Below are 22,485 nucleotides of genomic sequence, written 5' to 3'. Positions count from 1 at the left end.
TCAGTTTTGTGTGGGAATGCACAAATGCCCTCACTGGAAATACATCATTCTGGTCATTCTATAAAGATGTTCTTTTGCATTTTGCCGGTTCTCTTAGGGTGCTTTTTCACTAGATCCGGATCAGATCACGGTTGTAGCCTCAACGCAGTTCCGGATCAGATCCTCCTATTTTGATGCTGGCAGAGACTAGGATCTGTTCTGGATGTCGAGATTAATTTGCAAAGTGAACACTCCCGCATCAACAGTGACCCGAGATATCCGGTGACCTCATGCATTCTTGCAGGAAATTCCAGTCCTGTATCATGCATGTGCTAAATCCTAAATAGATTGCGTGCGTGTGGGCCATGCATACTCTAGTATTGCCACCCTAAGGCTATGCAACCATGACAACGATCATTTTGGAGTATACGTACTATTCGATCAGCAGCTGCACATGACACATTTCCAATATGATTTTTTTACCAACATCTGGTGAATAGCAGGATAGGATCAGAGTACAACTCAAGTGTAATGCATCTAGATCAATGCATAAGTTTACTCCATGGAGAGATGATCATCTGATAACATCTGATCCGGATCATTATAAATAAAAGATATATGCATGACGAATGTTAAGTTTTTCAAGAACTTCTGGAAAGATGACATTGTGGATCTCTGCCTGTGATCCACTTATGTAAATGGAAATATGTAACTTTACATACCTGAACATACCTGACATACCCATGCACAACTTTCCATAAATACGGCTTCAAACGCCAGAAATTCGCTGTCAAAGTATTCCCTAGAGACCTCTCAAGCTGCCACTCGTAAAAAAAAAAGCAAAGCTGCCCACCGCAGTTCATCTGACATCATCAAAGGAACCATTTCAGCCAAAGCCGACTCCCCGCTGTTTACCGATACGGCGTTATACAGTTTAATATACATGTAACCACAACACTCTTCTCATCAATCGAAAATGTCTTCTCCCGAATCTTCCGATTCCGAGGAAATGGGACTTCACCTCTCAGGACATTCGTTAGCTTTGACAAAAATTATTTTCTTGAAGAAGAACAGGAGGAAATAGTTTTCGAGGGTGATGAAGATATTATCGGTGTTTTTCCCTTTCAATTAAGCCCCTTGCAGAAGAATTGTAATACGATCCCGATGGCCGAGACTCGTCGCTGCCGATCAAAGTCCCAGAGCAGAACGGTTGGACGACCCTGAACCGAAACTGGTCGGTTGAGCATAAACAAAACCACCGTTATTAAGACCTTCATTTGATTTAAATTATCTTGAATGTCGATGATCCTGCTACTTAACTTCCTAGTGAAGCTTCTAGAATGTTGTGTCTTACAGTGCAAGGAAAATATGACATTCTGTAAAGTGCAAGTGCAACCATATAGTAGCCTACTAGTAGTGGTACCATGGGTCTAGACCTAACTAATAGACATTGTATAACAGGCTAGCCCGTGTCTTTGTATCATCCAACTGTTACGCAAAATCACAACACAACGCCAGTTTTACCACCAAAGAAAACTTGCAGATCTAGTAGTGATTGTTCTAAAACAAACTGGCTTTAAGTTTTGTGCAAAATATTAGGCAACCAAAAAAAATCGTCATTTGCTGCATCGAGGAGGCCTGAGCTATGGTCATAACAAGTAATTTGGCAACAGTATAGGCCTACAGGCACTCGTAACGTTGTGTATGTGTAGTGTTTTGAACGAGTCATGTTCAAATTCTTCGATTTCTGTCATCGTTTGGAAAAGCTTGCAGTAGAAATCCGTCTTTACTTGTGGTGGAGCAACCTGATACCACATATCGGCTCGGCATATTTAACAGTTACGAGATAAATTTACGTCAAAACAAAACTCCAAACATCAAATCTCAATTAATACGGAGCACTGCAACGGTGTATTGTAGTGTGTTCTCGGAAGTGTTCTCGGAAGTGAGCTGAGTTCCTCGACTGACGTCACACTGCATTACCGTAAATACAACAATATTTAGAATTTTATTACCCTCGAATTTTTGATCGTTTATTCCTCGAGTATGCAAGCTTCATTTGACACAAAGTGGGTATCATTGGAAAGCTACGAGTGTACAGAATACGATCATAAAGAATTTTTATTCCATTTCATAGCCTCTTTAAAGACCAACTATGGAGACTTTTCGATGAACATAAAATCCCACCATTTTGCATGTATGTAATCCTTAACTCACTCCAATTACATTGCTGTAATTAACTTTACCAATTTCGGACGTTAAATACGTGAAAAATGGGAAGAAAAGTCAGTTTTTTAAGAAACCATTCCTGAAACATTCCTAAGATATCAGGTGACCATGTGACGTCACTGTTGGTATACCTCACTCACAACAATACTTTTAGTGTGTAAAGTTGTATACTTGAGCTGCCAAAAACATCAACGATATTACTCCTTCTTCCCCGAAATGCCACAATTCTGTGTTGTTGGAGGTTGCAGTTATACCTCAGCCAACAAAAGCATCAGCTTTTTTTAGCTTTCCGAGTAGAAGAACAGACGTAAAACGCCATAGACTTTGGATCAATTTTGTGAGATCTACGCGGAAAGATTTTTCAGCACCCGGAGTATCTCATGCCCATGAGTCTATGTGCATGACCCTGCCTCTGTATAAGCTGCAAATGTCTCATTCTGCGAAAATTATATAACTGTCGACAGCTGTGTCGGGCATAGCTAATGTGAAATTGACCCTTTCAAGTCTCCTCGTATACACGCCCTGAACGTCCTTACATGTAACATTATATCACGCAATTGACAGTATAATATTTACTGCAAGAGATGACCGTGTATATACCACTGAGGTCAGTGGTATATACCGTGCCTAGGGTAGCATTGTTAGTAATTGTAGTGAGTCAGGGTTTGCACACATAGTATGTGTAAATAGTCATGTTAGAATTTCATCGCATTTATCTATTTCATTTGTTGTATTCCAGTATCGTGAGTTCGTGATTATGTGTTATATTGTCTGTCATGTTTATTCCACCATCTGCATGGTCCAAGGAGTTGAATAAAAATGGTTCTATGTAGCGATTGGACGTTTTATTTCGTTAGAGACTGTCTTGTGATTGTAGGATTTTACTGGTCAACTAGACCTAACTCTTTGGAATTACACAGAGTCACGTTAGTATTTCGCCCAGGATTGAACGAGAAATGTGGATTTGGATATTCACTGCTAAATTTGGTTTATTGAAAGGATACTTTTTCTGTTTGTACTTTTGGATATTAAAACGAGTAAGTACTATGTTCAGCTGAAGCTTAGTCATGAATATGCTACCCTGGTTGATTCGGGTCAGCGTCTTCTCGTAGTTGTTCGATTATGTTTAGTGTCTTTTTGGTAACTTGTTGACAGTAAGATAAGCCATTTTCCCGTCACATATCAAGCATGAGGCATCTTTTAGGTCTATTCTTTTGTTCAGTTTTCGGTATCTTGCGATCAAATTGTATTACGGAATCGGCAAGCTGCTTGCATGTTCTACAGTATATTGTACTGTATGTACCTATTGACGCTCCGCTTTGTAAACGATGCCTCCATTTGAGTGGAAATTTTGTTAATAAAATAACCTAATCTACTAAATTTTCTGCCTAAAATTGTCTTTAAACTAGTTGTTTATCTGTATGTGTTCCTGTTTTAAGCTAACAGCTTTTCAAACGCTCGAAATTGGAAGTCAATACAGTACAATTGTTCCCTATCTGTGTATAAACAGTGCCTATTTCAGCGTTTGATTTTTGCGGTATACAAACAATGACATCACACAGTGACCAGAGGCTCCTTTGGGTCAATCTCTGTTTTCAGACATTCCAGAGATTCATGTCACGTGACTACCCAAAATGTCCATTTTCGTGGTCGTTTTTTTGATGGATTATAGTAGGTTTTCGAAGATTATTTTTTACACATGTTGATTATGGGTATCTAAACTCCCAAATTAATGGAAAATCCCAATAAAAATTTGCGTCTCCACAGTTGTTCTTTAAACATACACAACTCATCAGCAAACCCATCAAATATCCCGGTTTTTACCCGAATCTCACGGCAACCCGGTTTCATATTCTATTCTCCCCGTTTTTTGATGGATTATAGTAGGTTTTCGAAGATTATTTTTTACACATGTTGATTATGGGTATCTAAACTCCCAAATTAATGGAAAATCCCAATAAAAATTTGCGTCTCCACAGTTGTTCTTTAAACATACACAACTCATCAGCAAACCCATCAAATATCCCGGTTTTTACCCGAATCTCACGGCAACCCGGTTTCATATTCTATTCTCCCCGTTTTCTAATGTTTCACCAATTTCTGAATTTTTTTCTGACATTTCTGAAAATAGCCAACAGTTGGTCCTACCCTTATTTGCGTAATAAGTTGTAATCTAAAAATAGATTGATTGTTTACAAACACGTTACGACTGACACAGTGCTGTGCGGGACTCTCAACCAATAGCGGCGTCTACGCGGTATTGGAAGAGGCAAAAATAAAAAATTAGAAATGCATCAAAATTGCACAGCCTTTGCAAGGTACCTACCATAAGTTTCTGTCTATAATGGATTGAAATGTGCTGCAGTTCGTACCTTTGAAAAGGTTTAGTATTTGTGAAAGAAGGTCACCTGTTTTGTTGTAGATAATAATTTGGTAAAGGTTACAATTTTGTTTTAATGAGCAAAGCAGTTCATTATGACAGAATATGAAGTGATATATCTTCCGCCTAAGTCATTTTGAATTTGAAAGTAGACTAGTATTTCTCAAGCTGAAGACATTATGTTATTATGTTAAATGTTTCCAGTCCTAAATACTAAAGGCCTCATACACATACAGAATACAAACTGCCAGATAAATTTTATGAGTTTCACAAAGATCTCTCCACCACTGTTGACCCCAACAATAAGCCTTAAAATCAAACTCCTGATTGCCACCCCTGCCCCATGGAATCCTGTGACCAAATCACAAGAGATCCATTGACATGGGAGACGCAGAATGTACTGGGCACTACCCACATAAAAACTGTACACAACTGTTGTCCAAGTTGCATACAATTCTGAAAATTAATTTGAACAAACCTAAGCCAGCATTGGACAACCCTTCAGTGCTTTCCATGAAGAAGGCCTTGTTGTTGCTTCGGGATCCCACTAAGTGACAATCTTCATTTTATCCGCCTTTGCAGGGTGACCACGTTTAAGCCTCTTCGTGTTGTGCCCTGATGGTTGGGGGCTTCCCTGTTTACATGAAACCTGGAAGTTAATAAATGGATTAAAACTGTTGGGCCGACAAGATGACATACTGTACCTGCATCTGTCATGGTTTGTTGAAATACAAATACTCACAGATCCATGTTAGTCCAAAGTTGTCATTTAAATAAATTTCACACCTGGATGGTCATCCTTAAATGTGTAATCGCATATATACATATGCTGTAAGATCATATATACAACTAGCTTTGGTTTATTTAAGGGTTTCGGCTAGCTCAACCTCTCGATGAACTTTGACCTAAATTTTTCACCACTCCTGATGGCCCATCCACAAATGTTCATTGTCTGTAAGTTGCATCAAACTCTGTAATTGCATGTAAGCATATAGTCCTGATCATTTTGAACAATTTTGAAAAGATAGATGAACAGATGGACCATTGCTGGTAGGACTATGAGCTCAAATTAAAAATTTAATTACTTTTTCTCAAACTGAAGTGAATAGACATGTAAAATTGGTGCGCTCATAATTGACACACTTAAAGATGAACGATAGTGATTTTTCACCATCGACGAAAAAATACGATTTTATTCAAGAGTATTCTAGTTGGTTTCCATTTTACACATGTGAAAATTCAAGTCAATCCGATGTTGGGAAAGGCTTAAAAAAAATTCCTAAACTCGTTGATTTTTAAACAAAAATTGGGCTTTTCGCGAAAAGCGATATGATGATCACGTGATCTACAGTGACATGTGACGTCATTATGGTGATAACAACGTGAGCTCGGCGTAGTGTACTTCAGCAGTGTGCACTTAGTGTGTAAGTTTAGTTGCAACCTACTCTATATTAGACTCGACAAACAACGTAAACCACTAGCAAAATCCAAGAAATTGCGTTGTAGGGGGATGCAACAGAACGAATGTGGACTCTACAATAAATTTTCTCAATTTTCCAAGCGGAAAAAGTAGTGAGAGATATCGGAAACTCTGGATACGATTTGTGAGGAGAACCAGGAAAGACTTCATCGCACCAGGAGTTTCTCATGGCAAGAATGTGAAAGTTTGTTCTGCCCACTTCACAGAAGATGCTTCTCGGGCCCAATTGAAATTTGCGTGTGGCAAGGTCACTAAAGTAATAAAAGTTTGAAAGATTGATGCTTTTATGCCGCATTATTTATATATATATCCCGATAAATGCAACAGTAAGTGTTGGAACTGGAAGACATGTCAGACGTGAACAACCTAATGACTACGGTATGTGAGGAGAGAATCAACGTGCAAATTTTCAATTGGGGCATGGACGTCGCTTAGGCAGAGTTTTTTTGGGGCAGAGATGTGTTCATACCCTGCAAACCACTTTAAATGTAATACGAATAGGAAATGTGTGTATGCTCGAGCGAAACAAAACATCATGTAAGTATTACTTACGGTAGAGCACACTGTCACTTATGTTTGCACAGCCTGTGAAAGTACCGTTTGCGGACCTACGTGAAGTTGGGCTAGAATACGATTCCTCCTGAAGCCCAAACCACGAGGCACGCATGTGAATAAACGTAATAGGCATTGCATGTAGTGAGAAAATTGTTCGAGCTAGACTAACAACTCGATTGAGTTCAAATGCAGTTGTATTTCAAGCTCAATGAAACCTTTCTGTTGGATTTCATGACGCACGGAACAAGGAACGTTTATGTTTTACAGTAGGCCTAGTGCATACAAGCGAATCTACTTTGTTTAGAACTTTGGATTTTCTTTCGGATGTTATACTAATCTACGTTTGAGACTATCATCACTATTGTTATTGTGCCAGTTTGACTGGTAAGTGAGCACATTCATACATCACTCTGTATAAAACCCGCCAAAAACGTGATCTTGAGATTTACGTTACTTTGGGTCAGCTTGCGAGTTACCTCTTCAGATATTGGGAAATCGTTGCGAAATCGCCGCAAATTTCGTAAAAAAAACCTTGTAAACACGTGGTGAAGAAATCAAGAAACACTATGATATTCATTATCTATTTCTGTCTTGAACATTATGCCGGAAAATAACAGTTATGCTGACACGAAATGCACGCACAGCTCCGTACTGAACAGTTCACAACAGAAAAAGATCATCACAGTGACGTCATTCACTGACCTGAGGGCTGTTCAAGGTCGTTGCAGTGTTTGCAAATTCCCAAATTACGGAGGCGAAAAAACGATGTTTTAATTCCCTTTTTTATAACTTTCCGGTGTGCTATTTGGAAAATTAAAAAAATATGTTGCTTGGTAACTTACAAACTACATTATATATGAAAATGAGAGATTTTTTATCTGTCACTATCGTTCTTCTTTAAAGATTTGATCAATGATATCTATCAAGGAAAAATCCAAAACACTCAACTGTGTGCATTTTTCATATGTGCAGTTCCTCAGAAATCCAGTGATTTCAAAATATTTATTGTTCTCTGCCAACAGAACGTACAATTGAGCAGAATTTGACCACAAAATGTCTGCCGTGTTAAATTCTTTCATACCCCTACTAAATTGACACATTTTTCGATAAGCTAACTGTCGTGTAGGCCTTAGTACACATCCATTGACTTTGGATGCTGTTTGCTATGCTCTGAGCCTCTAAGCTCAGACAGGTCAGGTCCCAGAAAGTAGTGGTATCATATTGAGTAAATGTTGTTTTAGGGTGTAAGATTTCCAAATGCCCAAAAAACATGTAAAACTGGGGCGAGGGTGGTAAAAGCTTTAGAAAAAACACACAATTTGGTCAAATAGCTGAAATGGATTCAAACTCATTAAAATGTAATTTTGCTTGACTGCAAAAAGTTTAGGTTGCCAGCTGTATCATTGCTAGTAATATTTGATGGCGCTTCAATTACGAAGGTGCGTCAATTATGGAGCCTTTACTATACTTCTGCTACTAGCACTTATCTTACTGACTCTATACTACTAATTCACCATAACAGATCCTTTTCACTTTCTAAAGTTCTTGATCAGTGTGTATTCACCTCTATCAAGACTGGTATTTCTCCAAACAAATGAGTGCTGACACCTATGATTGTTCTAGTTTTCTGCATGTTTACTTGAGGCTTAATAGCCTTCTTGGGAGGGGGGTGGGGAGGTTAAATCTGCTTTAACCATACAGCAGTAGGCTACCTGATGTAGCTAAGCCATGGAATTATTAATGCTGCCACGAATAAGCCCCAACGTTAGTAACTATAGTACACAGTAGTAGCAGTAAGGCCTAGTACTGAAGTGGCTATGGAGCTAGACCATAGGCCTACAAATTTACACCTGCTTTCACTAATAATAAACAAAACTAATGCCAAAGGTTGGTGTAATTGAAAATGACCATTGCCTATCGTTGAGCGAATTTCGATTGAGTCCTATATCATTAATTGTTTATTCCGGGCATGTAAAATTGCTGGTAGCGCATCCATCTTTTCAATAGTGCGATCGTTCAAGTTGTACTTGTGCAGTTTCGTGTTTTAAACCCGCCACTGAAACATTTATCGCGGATGTATGCACACAGCAAATGCGTGTATGTGCGAATCAATCTGTGCATATCTTTGATTTAATACATGTATATATCCTCATATGTATTCAAATTAATATGTATATGTATTCGAATTAATGCGCGGATATATTTGAAACATATGGCCAATAATATATAAGCGTATATATTTGAATTATTCATGTATATATATTCATATTCATAATAATATGCGGATATATTACGCGGTGTTTGTCCCACATGGCTTGCCATAACATAGTACTAGTTGTTAGCATTTTACTTGTGTTTGGATGCATCCTTGTTGTCAGGCATGGCACTAGGTAGGCCGGTCAACCCCATCGGTTACAGATCATCATGATAGGACTGCTCAAAATGCTCTGATATTCAAGTCAGCCTAGCTATCACACATTGTATGTATGCCTTTGTGTCTGAATGGGCCATATCCTGGATCTTTAATTAAAGTATCTTTGATAAGAGTGTGTGCACATTTTGGTTGAGTTCAATACGAGAAACAATTTAAATTTATTATAGTTATACCCAGCTTCGGCTGTTAGTCCTGTCTCAATGTGTGCTTTCTTGCATGGGTAGTTTCAACAGACATCAAATGTATAATTGCAACTGTGCTCACCATGGATCTTTTGTGCATGGCTGCAGTCATCATGTAAGCACACACAAGCTCACCTTTTTTTGTATAGCTTGTGAGATGTTATTTATCATGTATTGAGGTCAAGATGAAACTGTAGGCTGGTTTTCAATCAATAGCGCTTAAATCCATGGGTTGTTTTCAAGACTGGGGAGTTCCCCACCTCTGGAAGTAAAGCAGCCTTAAAATATAGGCTAGTAAGAACAATGAAGTGCACTACATGGTAATGTGGACAAGCAATAGCAAAAGTATTCTTATACATATGTAAGCATTGAAACTTGAACATCAGTGACCAACATGGGCATCCCAGCACATAATATTAGGATGCAGTAAAAAGAGATCTTCAATAATAGGTAAAAATGTACTAACCTTGTGATATGAGCATTTAGAAGAGTTATTTTTCCAGGATCCTCAGTAAGGGCTAATTCAAGGCTGAAAGAATTAAATTAATAAAATTTGCATTCATTCAAATTGGACTAGGGAGATGAATAAACCTTGCACCTGTGATAAGGAGGGGGGCTGTGTTTATTATAATATAACTGGCTTTGTTTTATTATCATAAAGACCTTGGATAATTCATTGTCTTTAAGACTAAAAGGTAAAATCATTTGAAAATTACAAAACCTAGCTAATACACACCTGAGTTGCTAATAGATGTAAATTTGACAATATTTCCATGTGGATTTGGAGACTGTCAACAAAGAAACATGTGATGACATAATATTACTGAAAAGAAAAGAGGGTCGCCAATCCCTTGTATATAAATAGTTGATGGATTTAATTCATTTACTACTTTGCATATATGCATGCAGTCATCATCCAAATAGATAAATTCATGAAGTTGGCCCATCATTCCTTTGCGATATATTAAATCTCGAAGACAGCTAAAATTGCCTGTAGTTGCAGGCAAATACAAGTTGAAGCCTCAAGAGACAATTTTTGGAATTCTTATTTGGAAAATATGCCTAGCTGCTACAGTTCAATGCATGAAGATCTTGCAACTTGAGACACATACCGGACGGCATTACTTGACTACGCAGAAAACACTTGTTAATACAGTTTAACATCTTCTCATTGTCAACACCAGCATGTCCATACGCAGTGGTAATAATCCAGCGCAATGCATGGAGATCACACCACACTGAACGATATACTAGTCAACTGTTATAGCAGTTCCTACACTGCAATGACATGTAGTATAAATTGCAGGTGACTTCAAATTGGTTCATATGCAGCACCGGTCAAGAAGACCAACCTGTATGTGCGAGTAATGCCAAGAGTTGAACATGAGTACCACTCTGAACCAATTAATTCAGTCATTAGACTGGGATCTGAATGTAACTTTTACATTTGTTCCTTTTATTGAGATACACAGATTCCTGATCTAGAGTGTTTTATTATTAAGATTACCTTACATCAACTGCTATATATATAAGGAGGTTTACTTTCCTCAATGAATTTCTCTTGAGAAAAGCTGCACCCATGTAGCATTCTTAAAGAACGCAATTATCACGAATGAGCAAAAGGATGGTCCAGAAACTAACCTGCTTTCTTTTTGAAATTCTGTGGGCCTGAATGATCCTGACATCTCCACTGCCTAATAGTGTCAGTAGAAACGACAACTATAGCGGGGATGAAATTGGGTAAAGTCAACAAACACCAAGCCAATAAGAATTATTTAAATCACAACTCTTACGAGTAGCAAAGGGACTGGCAGTTACGCACAAGTTTGGGATAGCTTGTTGTCATGACGACTTATGACATGGCATAATACATCTTGATGCCAGATTGTATATATGTTAGCTATAGGATATATGTCCCTGTTATTATGCTAAGTGCTTATTCACAAAAAGAAACTGACAATGCAGACCCATAACAGTTCATGGGCAAGCGAACCACAAAACATGTAATTCCTAACACTTACTCACACAAACCACATGGTTGAAACATGACTATTACAATTTGAGTTTGGCATCATGCACAAGTGTGGGTGTTTACATTTACCAAAACAAGGGGGCGGGGCAGTGTATGGTGGAAATGCCAAATGAGGGCACAACCCACAAATGCCATTTTTGAGCATTATTGAGGAACCTCATAAAAAGGTCCCTGCACATGTGTATGTTCATGTATGTACAGAGTATGCCACTTAAAGTACATCATAGTTCCAGTGATATACCTACATGTAGCACAGACCTCCTGCATCTCTTAGTTAGATTGCAGCATGACATCCATTCCCTTTACAATGGATAAACAAAGAGAAGTACCTTGAGAAGTTGAAAATATCAAATTAATTAACACTATAAGGCAGGGGTCAATTTCAACGTGCACTTATGATTTTCGTGACCGGACAAATACCCCCCAGACAAATACCCCCCGGACGTTTACCCCCCAGACAATAACCCCCCGGACGACTACCACCCGGACAGATACCCCCCGGACAAATACCATCCCGGACAACTACCCCCCAGGACAACTACCACCCGGACAGATACCCCCCGGATAAGTACCCTCCGAGGACAAAAAACCCCCGGACAAGTACCCACCCGGACAACTACCCCCTCGGACGAATACCCCCTAGACAATTACCCCCCGGATAAATACCCCCGGACGAATATACCCCTGGACATATGCCGTAAACTATAGGAGACGGATGCAGCGACGGATACGCCGAGTTTTAGTTTAGTTTCCCGCGGGCCTCAGTATATACTCTGTTCCCTCGGGCAACTCCGAGAGCATATTTACAATGGGGGCAGGGTGACGGTTAAACTGGCACCACTAGGGTCGTCGTTTGCCCTGGCCCTTATAACCTCCTCCCGATTTTTAAAAAGATTCGAGCTTTTCATATATAAGCCCCAAAACTCCTGGATAGGGTTTGACAATGGACCGAGGCCCGGGGGTTGGGTTGGGAATTGCTCACTGCTGGTAGTAACTATTAATTTACTATTTGTTATAGTGACACTATTCTGTATTATTATTCTCCGAACAATTCCGGCTTATTGTGACTTACCATTTTCAAGTTTTCTTCTGAGTAATTTTACTTGATGATTTGTTATGTTATGTTAGTTTTTGTATAGCGCTTTATATGGCACAGCCATCGCATAGCACTTTGAATCCCTGGTCATCAGGCTGGCTGCTGAGAATCCAGCGCACACACCTTAGTTACCTCACAGGTACCCATTTATACACCTGGATGGAGAGGGGCAGTCGAGATAAAAGTGCCTTGCCCAAGGACACAACATAACAGTATTGTATATAAAACAAAAGCATTAGCCTCTCGGCCTCCACGCTCCTCTTGTTTTGCTTATTCTAAGCTATTTTCCTGTCAGTGCACGCCATTTTAGGATGGGAGGAGCAGAAGGGAGGGGCGGGGCAAGCACAACCACGTCCACCCCTCTAGTTTGGTGTGCATAATCATCCATAACCCCCCCCCATTCATTGTTTCATGGACCGCTGGGCTATCATGGTCAAACCCGGTTACGGTGTAGCCCGTTATTCCAGCAGAATTGCCTGTAAGGTTTCATAATATATAGTATGTACGATTGTATGAAACATAAGTAAAGAAAGAGGCTTGAGACCACGACGTCACTACCATTTGAAAAAAAAACCTATTCTCTGGTCATTCTGTTTGCAAAAAGAATGATGATAATCTAAGAAATCAATTTAATTTTCCCTAGAAATAATAATTCTACATTCCAACTATAAACAGATTAGTGATTGCTACATTGCCCACAAATTGCCACCCATAAGCCAAAAAATAATATGTTTTCCTTGTAATAATTTTTACCAAGGCCGGTAGGGGCTGGCGCTTACCCGGGATTTTTCATGGGGTGTCCCTTCACCTTTAAGAGATTTTCTACTGTACGAAAGTGTGCTTAGATGCCAAATGGTGTAATATGTTACCCTTCTAAGGCAAGACTATACTAACATCATTGGCGCCGCCAGGAGTTTCTGGTAAATTTGGGGGATTTGGGGCATCCAAATTCATGGTGATGTCACATATACACAATCAGCATTGAGCGTGTGTTTTTATTAACTACACCTCAAGGTCCCCACCCCTACTAAAATGTCTCCTAAGGTCTTCGCTTCTTCACGCCTCCATTTTGTGTGTTTGTGACGCTGGTCCCACAGGTTCAATTCCCATCTCGAGTATGGCTGTCAAAAGCTGTAAAGTTATTTTTTTTCAATTTCCGGTGCAGTCCAATAGCTGTACTGCAGTTGTAGTGGATTAACTGTGATTCGGGTTAACTGTGTTCATTAGTTAGGTTCGACAAGGCTTTCCTGCAGTGGCGACGGACAGGTTGCTACCTACTCTCTCAGCATTCCGGAAAGTGGCTAAAGGCTGAGAATTGACTCACGTCTGTCGGATTGGGACATTAAATGACGACCCCAGGAACAGGATCATATTGTAATAGTTACAGACCTGCCTCTCTATGGCGGGCCATCAGTCTCAAATCATAGGAGATCGACTTATACCGATTTAAATCGACATATACCAGTTTCATTCTACACATCATCGATTTATTTAATTATCATCGATTTAAATCGATGATAAGTAAAATAAATCGATGATATGTCGAAGTAAACTGGTATATGTCGAAGTAAATCGATGATATGTAGAATGAAACTGGTATAAGTCGAAGGAAACTGGTATATGTTGATTTAAATCGGTATAAGTCGATCTCCCATGATTTGAGACCGATGGCCCGCCATACCTCTCTTGTACTCTGAGCTCTGTGCGAAACTACAAGGAAGATTAAATCACAAACGAGACAAGTCGACAAGGGGCCCCGGTATATAAACACAAAATTAGTATACACGCAAGTCTGGTATATGTAAATTCGTTATACACACAAAATTACTTGCGCGACGTCGCTCCATGGAACTGCTACTCTGAGTAAAGTACCTAGGACTGGTAGGACTAGGACTGGTAGGACTAGGATTGGGGTTGTAGAGTTAAAAAAAAATCGACTAGGGTTAGTCTTTAAAGCCCATAAATTTCGACTGCGGCACGAGCTCGATTACGCACGAAACGCAAAGTTTTTTTTCAGCCGTATTATCGTGTCCGATCTTACGGTCATATGACGTCATGTTGAAATACAAACAGAAGGTAGGCTAAACAAACAAAGTTAGAGACATCAGTTGTCATAAATGAAAACAGTTGCAGTAAAAATGATTAAATCAGACTTGCAACTTGTAATACATGCATGACATCATATGCATTCTTACTTTCTATTCCAATCTTTAACTCTCATTTAAACTAAATATTCACAGAAGCCTGGAGTGCCACTGTTCGACAATTATTCGCTGTTGTTGGACCGAAAAGAGACTGGGGATAGGAGAAATTTGTCATGTGTACTGTTTTGGATATCACTGGCATGTAACGTGATTCTCAAATGAGATCTAGAGCTACATACATTCTACATACAATACGCGTTCTTCGCATTATGTGCAAAATGCGCTTTTCCCTTATACTCCTCCCCACGACCATCACCATTTCCCCATTTCCACTCTGCTTTGTAAATCAGACACGCACGCATGATTTCGCCATGGGGGTCGAATTCACGATACTGATCTGTATCCTGTGGGAGGAGTCTTATAGGGGAGGGGTGGCCCCTTTATTTTCAATATTTATTTATATGATGGTCGTCCGAACCATTCGACCACCCCCCCCCGGCGTATGGGCCTGCATATATCTCTTTTCGAAATGCCCTTGGATGCAAATCGGAGCAATCAGTTACACATCCATGTACTAAAATAGTTTTTGATCGCTCGTTCTTTTCACAATCGCTTTTGCGATCCCAACATTTCTGATGGTATTATTTCCTCTGTCCCCCGCTTGCTACGCCAGTGGTCCCTTTCGCAGTATAATTACTACATGCATTTTTTGATTGTCAGATGCTTTAACGTTTCATATCAGAATAATAATCTGATATATCAGAATAATTATCTGATATATCAGAATAATAATCTGATATACCAGATTAAAAAAATGTTCTTTCAGGCGCTAATGGGCTTTCGTACTACGGAGTTCACCAGCTAAAGGTCCGCTTGGTTAACAGACTCGTGGTGGGGGGGGGGCTGGGGCGTATTCTGGTTTAGTTCGGGTAGTAACCTGGGTGAGGTATCTGTGCCGGTGTATTTGTGCGGGTAGAGTTTTCCCGGAGGTAATTGCTGGGGGTGGGGTTAATTGTCCTCTGGGGTATTTTTCCTCGTGGGTGTATGTCCGGGGGTAGTTGTACCGGGGGTAGTTGTCTGGGGGGTACTTATCCTCGGGGGTATTTGTCCTCGGGGGTGATTGTCCGGGGGGTATTTGTCCGGGGGGTAGTTGTCCTCGGAGGTATTCGTCCTCGGGGGTTTTTGTCCGGGGGTGATTGTCCGGGGGGTACTTGTCCCGGGGGTATGAGTCCAGGGGGTATATGTCCGGGGGGGTATTTGTCCGGGGCGTATTTGTCCGGCAACCATGATTTTCTGTATTATACTGGCAGGTTATTGCATTTTGTCAGCCTTATGATGGAACACATCATTGGAACAAGTCTCGTCTAATGATGTCTTGTCAGCAGCACCTACAGTAAAGTAGTTCAAGGCGTTTTGGTCACTGTTCTATCCGGGGTTTCGGTATTAAGTGGACAAAGACGCTTCTGCTTTTTTGGCTTTCGTTGCATATTTTCTGTGCCGGGAACAAATACATTTTTGTCATTTTAATCAATATGGACATGGCTATGAAATCCTTCATGATTAAGTAAAAGTGATATAGCAGCAACTTATGCAGATCATTAATTTCTATAAGATAAGAGTAACTAAAATTTTGTAAAAATCCTCTTCTACACTGAATCAAATCATGATGCATAGTATCACCTATAGATAAGTGGTGTACAGCTGGGTAGTGGATTGCCAGGGTTACAGGGGCATGTGTCCCTGCCCCTCCCCCTTTTCAATTTGTCGTGCCCAATTATTAAGTGCCTGAGCTAATGCAAGTTTGAAGGTGCCCTATATTTGCAAAATAAAATTGCTCCTTCCACTCATTACTGGAGAAGGTATATAAATTTCGTCTTATCCAATATCACCATGGAGGCTGTCAAATTTCAGAAATGTAAATGAGAGTAAGTGCATGGGATATACTTAGGCTAACAACTAGGTGCTGTGGCTTAACAAACCTACATGGACAAAATAACAGTAACACTTATAGATCTCCACGCATGTGGAAACAAATATCTGTTTTCCTTGTCCGGTGCCAATTATCAAGGGCGTAGGAACTGGGGGGCTGGGGGGGCTCCAGCCCCCCCAGTGAAAAATGTGGAGGGGTGGAAGTATCATTCCGCCCCCTGCTTCGCAAGTCAGAAAACTCCTTTTCATTTCCAAATGAGAAAAAAAATCTCATTTGGAGCACCAAATTGCATCTAAGGCCAGGTGAAAATACAAAATTAAGTTTACAAAATGGAGTGGGTGTTGAAGTGTGCTATATTGCACCAAATTGCATCTGAGGCCACCTGGAAATGCAAAAAATTCCAAAGGGGAGGGGGACACCCCCTCCCCTTAGACACCTCCCCCAGGCCGGCCATCAGTCTTCAGCCCCCACTCAAAAGTACCTTCCTACGCCACTGCCAATTATACATGGTGAAACATCATTAAGCATTTAATCCGGACCTGCATATAGGATCCGACTTAAAAATCCATATACTGAGTTTGAATGTACAATATTAAACAAATAATAATAAACTCCCTCAGAACTGATAGATAGTCCACAATTTCAAACCATTTCACTTAGTAACTTCTTATTCAGTTTCCACATTTTTTGGCAATAATTTAAAGTATGAGGAAATATCTTCAAAATAATGAGAACAGCTGGTGTGTTAATTTACAGTGCAGTGCTCATGCAGAGAATGTGCCAGTGGGCTTCAAGCACGTGCACACGGGGATTGCATGGATCAAAATATCATTTGAACATGGTTTTGTTTGTAAACAGAGCTTGCTTCAGCTAGTTCAGGTCTGAACTTGCAAAACAGCCAAGAAAGAATTATCAATTAGAAGGTGTGGTTGCAGGCACTGAAGTTTGTTTACACCAAATGCAGGATGGGGCTTTAAGTTGAGTAAATGCCAACTATATACTACAAATATTGATCCAAATTCTTGAATCAGTGTTTTTATTACCACCCTGGAGAAAATTTACCTCGCTGGAACATTCAATCATCTTGTGTGTTCATGAGAGCTAACAAATTTAAAACTAAAGGCCTGATCCAGGTACTTAGTAGGCTCCATTTTGAAACCTAGAATTTTTAGCATGCTATAATTTGGGGCCAATGCATTAATCATGCTTAACTCACAAAATGTTGTTATAATTATATAGCCCTAACAATATTAGAAATTTAAATGCAAGGACTACCCCTACCAGGCTTATTTTACTACATGGATAAGTTACATAGTCTAGCTGGCCTAAGAAGTTGCAGTGAGCCTGCATATCTTTTTGGTTTCGATGATAATCGTAACCTATGCATTCATGCAGGCGGAAAGTGTGTGTAGGTGTGTGTGGGTGCGTTTGCTTTGTATTCTGACCAAGGACTTGAACAAAAGAATTCCAGGTCCATGGTTGAATTCTATTGTATGGGATATTGTTAAGGTTAGGGTACGTGGATTTGAACAATGGAAAATAAATTGGGGTCCTCGGTCTGCATGTAATACAAACATGGGTGTGTGTGAGGCCTCGCTGGTAAACATGATATCTCAAGAAGGGAAGCTTGGGCCACTCTAATATTTGGTGTTTATGAGAACCATATTGAGTAAATGGACCTTATTGTTTTTGGTGCCTGTGAAAGTCACCAAAAGTCAGTTAGAGGCCAAAATCTAAAATATTAAAACAAGCAATACTGTAACTCCCACTGACAGGGTCATGGTTGATATTTTGGGAGAAGTTGAAAATGGGGTAAGGGATCTTTTCCAAACATAATGGAAATGTGATCCAAGGTCAACAAAGGTCAATCAGGGGTCAAAACTTAGTATTTTTTGCAATAACTTGAGAACAAAATGTCCGTCAACTTTTGGAGTTACACTATTGTAATCCAGTAGTGGACTCGCATCTGGGTAACCTTTGACCTCAGGTTGACCTCCAGTGACCTGTATTAGTTTTTTGGTTATTTGAATTTTCGTGGCCATAATCGGATCTCAAAGGTACTTTCCAATCAAAATTGTCTATGGTATGACCCCTGTGCGACCTTTGTGTGAGAAGTTATCAGAGGTCAAATTTTTTGTTTTTTTAAGTGCAGTTAGAATGGTCATACAGACTTGTCATGTTGCTTTTTGGAATCAGAGTGTCAAACTACATTTGACCCGGAGGTCAAAAGGTCTAAGGTCAAATCTTGAAAAATATGCTCATTTAAGGAGATACAGGGCAAAACAAAAAATATTGTCAATATTTTGATATATGATAGAGCCCTTTGTGCTATATAGAGGAAACCAACTCCTGCTTCAATCAGACACTCAGTTCTCAAGTTATGAGGGGCCAAAGGTTGGTTTTGATACCTTTCTAGCAATAACATTATGTTTGTACATTTTAGAAAAAAATAAATTTTAGGACAGAGTACACATCATCAAGAGGAACATTTTTAATAAAAAACATCAGGTCATCCAAGGTCATTCAAGGTTGCTTATGTGCAAAAAAACTGCCATTTTATGCTAATTTTGCAACAACTTCTAGTCAGGTAGTCTGACATGGCTGGTATATTGGGACAAGTTGTGAATAAAGTAGGGGCACATGTTCCAAAATAATCGTGATGTGATCCAAGATCACCAAAGGTCATTTATGGGTCAAAATGGGTTTTTTTCCTCAATAACTTGTGAACTACCACTGACTGGGTCCGACATGGTTGATATTTTGTGACTAGTTGTGAATGGGGTAAGGGATTGTTCCATACATAATGGTAACATGATCCAAGGTCCACAAAGGTCAATTAGTGGTCCAAAATTAGTATTTTTGCAATAACTTGAGAACCAAATGTCAATAGCCAACCCGCATCTGGGTAACCTTTGACCTCCAGTGACCTGTACTAGTTTCTTTGGTTATTTGAATTTTTGTAGCCTTATTGAAATCTCAAAGGTACCTTCTGATCAATATTGTCCATGGGTTGACCCTGTGCGACGTTCCTGTGCGCAGTTATCAGAGGTCAAGGTTTGGTTGGTTTAAATAAACTTACATGTGGTTAGGATGGTCTTACAAGCTTGCCATGTTGCTTTTTGGATCAGTGTGTCAAACTACATCCTACTATGAGGTCAAAAGGTCAAATCTTGAAAAATATGCTCATTTTGGGAGATACAGGGCAAAGAAAAAAAGTTTGTCAATATTTTGATATAAGATAGAGCTCTGTGTGCTATATAGAGGAAACCAATTCCTGCTTCAATCGGACACCAGGTTCTCAAGGTATGAGGGGCCAAAGGTTGGTTTTGATAACTTTTTAACAATTACATTGTGTGTTTACATCGGAGCAAATAACAAATTTAGGCCAGAGTGCACATCATCAAGGGGAACATTTTTAATAAAAACCATTAGGTCATCCAATGCCATTCAAGGGTGCTTATGTGCAAAAATACTGCCAAATTATGCTAATTTTTGCAACACGAAGTCTGACATGGATATATTTGGACAAGAAGTAGGGGCACGTTTTCCCTAAATAAACATGGTGTGATTCAAGGTCACCAAAGGTCAAAATGTGTTTTTTGGGGCAATAACTTGTGAAACTACCATCGACAGGGTCGCAAAGTATAATATATATAATTCCCAAATTATAGAACAATTTAATGAGTTTTGAGACAAGTTTGCTGTTGTTACTGCTAGGAATTTTGGAAGTAATATGCTCTTACAACCTCAGATTAACATTGCGTAAAAGATCGCTTTGATTTAGGCAGTGAAATGGAGTAATAGCTATATTTTTAGCGCATCAATCTGCAGCTAAAACACAGATAATTAATTGGGAAATTGTACAAAGTCGCCGCTCTAATTGAGCAGCTGTTCAAAGTAGCAGTGAGGTACTGTATATGCTTAGGACTCCCACACACCTAGTTTCTGTATAGTATATACCTAGTTAAGTATAGGAGCCGTAATGTAACAGAAGCCAAGCTATCTTTGTAGGTATTTTTACAAATGTTGTATTTTTAATTGTTTGAGACATTACAGTAGGCCTATAGCTGCTAATTTATGATTCTGCGTCATGTTTTACTTTGTTTAACACTTACTTTTGGTGGAATAAGTTTTGATTTCGTACTGCTAAGAAACATGACTTTCTAATGCGCAATTGCGTAGCACCATGCATCTGCCTAACTGCCTTGCCTTTGTTCATAGAAAGTATTGATGTTGCAGACCTGTACTTTGTAGACTTGACCAACAATCATAGGCGAGTGGAATTTGGCAAGTAGGTTGTTAGTCACGGTCGGCAAATAGCGAGTACTTTCAAAAATATTTGTCCAGGCCTGAAAGCCTTGGAAACATGATTTCTCATGGTAGAAATCATGGATACTTGTCATAAATATGGATTTGCCATATTGAGTACAAGAATCCTATTGCTTGTGAGGTCAAATTTCCTATAGGTCACCAGAGGTTAAACTCTGAAAACCTTTTACATGATATGTAACGATGGAAATTGTGTACACCTATCTAATACTTGGTGTGGATTCATAACATTGAGTAAAATATCCCTATTGTTTTTGATAGAGGTGTGTATAGCCACGTACAGTTGTCTGACCTGTCTTTATCATGCCATAGTGTTATAGTAACAGCTAGTTCTGGTTATACTAAGGCTCAGCCTAGGCTATATAGCATACTGTATAACTGAGTACGAATATTTTGACAATTATACCATTTAGGCCTAGGCTTCCTAATAATTACAATGACATTTCTCACGTATTGGGTGTAGTTCTAACTTCGATTGATTATTAATTTAAAAAAGAAGAATCACCCGGATTTGCAAGCAATACTGCTGGAAGACGATGGACCTGCACTTTGACAGACGACGGAACTGCTTGATTACAAACGCACTTGCTCCCGATAATTCTTTGACTTATATAGCATGGGTACAGTTACCTACCGTGTATCTCATAGCACATGCTGCGGAATTACCAGCACGAACGAGTTGTTACCGTGGTAAAAAAAAAAATGTACAGATGTGTATCGGGTGCCCAGTGAGGTAACTTTCCTCCGGGGTGATAACAAAAAAGTTTCAGTAGTTTGACCAAAGGTGACCATATATTTAAAAATCTGGCATATTTGTGGCCAATGCAGCATACCTTTGAACATAGGCCTTTATAAGATTGGAGTCAAAATAACATGAAAAGTAATACATTATTTATTGACAGTTTCTTAGGAATATGAAGTTACAATGCTGTTTCGCATACGGTTTGCTATTCAAGTAGGCCTTACTTGTCTTACATGAAAGTGATAGTAAAAGCATCACACAACAGACGAACATGCGAGTACATTTTACATTCTCAGGGAACCAATACGTTAACTACTTTCAACACTGCAGCTTTAAAAATGCTTCAATTGTTGTGGCTCTATGGAGTACTTTTGTAATTTATTTATGTCAAAAACGATATTTCCTGATTATTGATGTAGATTTATACATTCAATATGGCTGTACTAGTGCTATGAGGTCTGTGCATCTATTCGAGGAATGTACATCTGTCGTACGTAGTTAATTGTGTTTTGTGTACCTTGTGAATGAATTAATACATTTAAACAACGTAAGTAGTTTAATTGATTGTGTCAACCTTAGGAATGTGTTAATACAATTAAAGTGTTACGTAATCGCTACGCCGTGCTAGCTCCTCTTTTGCAGTAGCTGCTTTTATACAATTAAAGTGTTACGTAATCGCTACGCCGTGTAAGCTCCTCATTGGCAGTAGCTGTGTTAATACAATTAAAGTGTTACGTAATCTCTACGCCGTGCAAGCTCCTCTTTGGCAATAGATTTAATTGAATTGGCCAAGTTCAATTCGGTCCTCCCAACAAGAAGGGTGTCCTCTCTTCACTACACATGTTGCCTATCTTTTAATTATCTGTCAACGCCGTTCTATTTTGCCGAATTTTACATTGCCGTTCTGTTCTGCCCGTGCCTGTTTTCACGTGGTTTTTACTGTATCATACGCAATGAATATATCTATGACGGC

General features: G+C 39.4%; 1 protein-coding gene across 4 annotated transcripts in view; it reads right to left on the bottom strand.

Moving 5' to 3' along the window:
• The window catches only part of LOC139969020 (uncharacterized), a 73,983-nt gene extending 52,572 nt beyond the window's left edge, over positions 1-21,411 (bottom strand). For all 4 annotated transcript variants that reach the window (XR_011793621.1, XR_011793622.1, XM_071973715.1 and 1 more), the window contains exons 1-5: positions 21,276-21,411; positions 11,517-11,571; positions 10,881-10,958; positions 9,706-9,768; positions 5,067-5,237 (exon numbers count right to left, since the gene is read on the bottom strand). The gene's annotated coding sequence lies outside the window, so the exon portion shown is untranslated. The remainder of the gene's footprint in view (positions 1-5,066; positions 5,238-9,705; positions 9,769-10,880; positions 10,959-11,516; positions 11,572-21,275) is intronic.
• Positions 21,412-22,485: the final 1,074 nt, after the last annotated feature.

The sequence above is a fragment of the Apostichopus japonicus genome, chromosome 6 (genome assembly GCF_037975245.1).
Source record: "Apostichopus japonicus isolate 1M-3 chromosome 6, ASM3797524v1, whole genome shotgun sequence".
Taxonomy (NCBI): domain Eukaryota; kingdom Metazoa; phylum Echinodermata; class Holothuroidea; order Aspidochirotida; family Stichopodidae; genus Apostichopus; species Apostichopus japonicus.
Note: the sequence above shows the minus strand (reverse complement) of the source record. Positions and strands in the feature narration are given on the sequence as shown.